The sequence below is a fragment of the Marmota flaviventris genome, chromosome 2 (genome assembly GCF_047511675.1).
Source record: "Marmota flaviventris isolate mMarFla1 chromosome 2, mMarFla1.hap1, whole genome shotgun sequence".
Taxonomy (NCBI): domain Eukaryota; kingdom Metazoa; phylum Chordata; class Mammalia; order Rodentia; family Sciuridae; genus Marmota; species Marmota flaviventris.
Genome location: NC_092499.1, coordinates 32,727,389 through 32,730,441, shown reverse-complemented (window position 1 = coordinate 32,730,441; position 3,053 = coordinate 32,727,389). Strand labels below are relative to the sequence as shown.

Sequence of the window (3,053 nt, the reverse complement as noted above, 5' to 3'; positions counted from 1 at the left end):
CACATAGATCGATGGATCAGGATGTCCAGTACACTCACAAATATGTGGACAGCCAATTTTTGACTAAGATACCAGGCAATTCAGTAGAGAAAGAATGGTATTTTCAACAAATGGTATACAAATATTTGGTAATTCATATACATAAAAATGAACTTTGATTCATACTTCATACAATATAAAAACAATTATGACTAGATCGTAGACCTAACTATAAAACCAAAAACTAGGGCTGGGTATGTAGTTCAGGGTAGGGGCCCTGAGATTGATTCCCAGCATTGCCAAGACATAAAGTCTAAAACTACAAACATCGCCTGTCTATAAACAGTTGATTTAATTTTTATTTTTTTAAAACATCATGATTTGGGGCTGGGGATATAGCTCAGTTGGTAGAGTGCTTGCCTCGCATGCACAAGGCCCTGGGTTCAATTCCCAGCATCACACAAAAAATAAATAAACAAAAAAACATTATGGCTTGTCTCTCTCTCTCTCTCTCTTTTTTTTTTTTTTTTTGGCACTGGGGACTGAACCCAGGGTGCTTAACTGTTGAGCCACATACCCAGCATTTTTTATTTTTTTTAAATTTTCAGACAGGGTCTTGTTTAGGGCCTCGATAAATTGCTGAGGCTGATTTTGAACTTGCAATCCTCCTGCCTCAGCCTCCTGAGTCACTGGGATTACAGGTGTATGCCACCGCACCCAGCTTTAATCTGTTCTTAACATTTTTTTTTTTTTTGGTACCAGGGATTGAACCCAGGAGTGCTTAACTACTGACATATTCCCAGCACATTTTTATATTTTATTTAGAGACAGGTTTTCACTGTGTTTCTTAGGGCCTCACTAAATTTCTGCGTCTGTCTTTGAACTGGAGATCCTCCTGCTTCAGCCTCCAGAGCCACTGGGATTACAGGCATGTGCCATTGCCTGCCCTGGCTATTCTTAAAATTTAACTAAAGTTGGTAACACTGATTTACAGGCACACCTTAGTGCTGCCTCCTCATTCATCTTATCTCCTGGGTATTTCCTCGGAGCTTTTCCTCCAGAAACTCAGATCTCTGTGTTTCCCAGAATATACTAAGCTTCTTTGAGCCCTTTTTCTTTATCTCACACTGTACTCTTTGCCTGTAACATTTTCCTTCTATTTGCCTTCTTCAAAAATTTCTGAGGGCTGGGATTGTGGTTCAGTGGTAGAGCGCTCACCTAGCACGCAGGGTCACTGGGTTTGATCCTCAGCACTACATAATTGTAAAATAAAGATACTGTGTTCACCTAAATATAAATATATTTTTAAAAATTTCTATTCATTCTTCCAATTCTCTGTTCAAATGCTACCATTATGTGAAACCATCCTTTTGACAAAGTTCACACTCTTAATTACCTTGCAGATAACTCATTTTACAGTATTATAAGATAGTCTTTCTCCTCTACAAGAGGGCAGGGTCGGTTTCTTTAGTTTTTATTTCTAGCACCTAACATTGTGCCTGGCTTATAATAATTACCCAAGTATTTGTTTAAATTAATTAAGATGAATTTTAATCCACAATGGATTCCAGATTCATTCCTGGGGTTGTAATTATTGCAGTGATGACAGCAAATCAGCCTTCTATAAGGTGTGCAATTTGAGATTTAAAAATATCTGTAGGCTAGCCTGGCGCAGCAGCACACACCTGTAATCCTAGTGACTCTGTATGATATGCAAGTTCAAGCCCAGCCTGGAAAACTTAGTGAGATTCTATATCAAAATTAAAAAATTGAGAAAGGCTGGGGATGCAGCTCAGTGGTAGAGCACCTCTGGGTTCAATTCTCATTGTGGGGGAAATAAATTAAATCTGTATAGGCCATTCCTTCCTTTCAATAATGACACAGTCTCTAGTAATTGCAGACACTTGTGAAGAAACAGAACACATCAGTGATGACTGAGATGGCAGATTAGATCCAACTGCTAGCTGCTTCTTCTAAAATCAGACCTGTAGAAAATAGAAAGTAGGGATCATAGACTCCAGGAATTTCCTTCATCATCCCTATCTCTGTGAGGAACTCCAGGGGGAAATGGAGTCTGTATTGAACTAGAGAGTGTAGAAAGGACTGGAGAAGATGGGAGGTGGAGGGAGTAGGGGAAGACTGAGGTGGGGGTAGAACGTAGCAGGGGAGAGTAGGTGGAGAAAAGCTTCTTAGTTCTATCCTCATCTTTCTGCAGGTTGCTTTGGCATAGTCATTAACGCTTCACAGTAAAGCTAATGACCACATCGTGGACCATTGCGGACGGTGTCTATATGGGTTGTATAGAGCAGCTCCCACACAGCGCTTCCCACAACCACGTAATACTCCATTTCCTCTGCATTTTATAATCCACTCTTCCAAAGCTGTGCACCAGTTTGTCTTCAAATCCCCTGCCAATATTCCTCCAAAGAATCTCTTTTCTGCTTAAATCAGTCAATTTCCATTGTTTGTAACTATTGACTCTGACCATTAGTGAAAACAAGACTGGAGGAAAGGAAAGGCTTAGGAGGTCATTACAATAAACCAAACAAAAGATAATAATGGTGTGGGCAAGAATACTGAGGTATAGAGGTTGTTGTATTGGGGATATATTTTGGACATGAAGGGGAGGAAAATAGTAATCAAACATGACTCCTAGGTTTGGGCCAGAGCAACACACATATTTCTGTGTGTTTATTTTTATGTCAGCACCATGCTTCATAGTATGGTTACAATAACTTTGTGGTATATTTTGAGATCAGGTAATATGATTTCTCTAGCATGGTTCTTTGTGCCCAAGATTGCTTTGGCTATTTGGGGTCTTTTGTGATTTTGTGAAAAATGTCATTGGTATTTTGATAGGGATTGCATTGAATCTGTAGACTGTTTGGATAGTATGGATATTTTAACAATATTAAGCCCCGCCCCCCCAAGGTGAACATGATATCTTTCCATCAATTTATATTTTCGTTCATCAGTTGTGAATAGTTTTCAGTGGTGTGTAGATCTTTCACCTCCTTTGTTAAATGAACTGCGGGCGCGTCTGAGCCAACTCTAAAGCATAGGTAGGCACTCCA

General features: G+C 39.5%; 1 non-coding gene across 1 annotated transcript; it reads left to right on the top strand.

The window, feature by feature from the left end:
* The first annotated feature begins 368 nt into the window (after positions 1-368).
* On the top strand, positions 369-442 carry Trnaa-cgc (transfer RNA alanine (anticodon CGC)). The gene has a single exon. It is a non-coding gene; the product is annotated as a tRNA-Ala (tRNA).
* Positions 443-3,053: the final 2,611 nt, after the last annotated feature.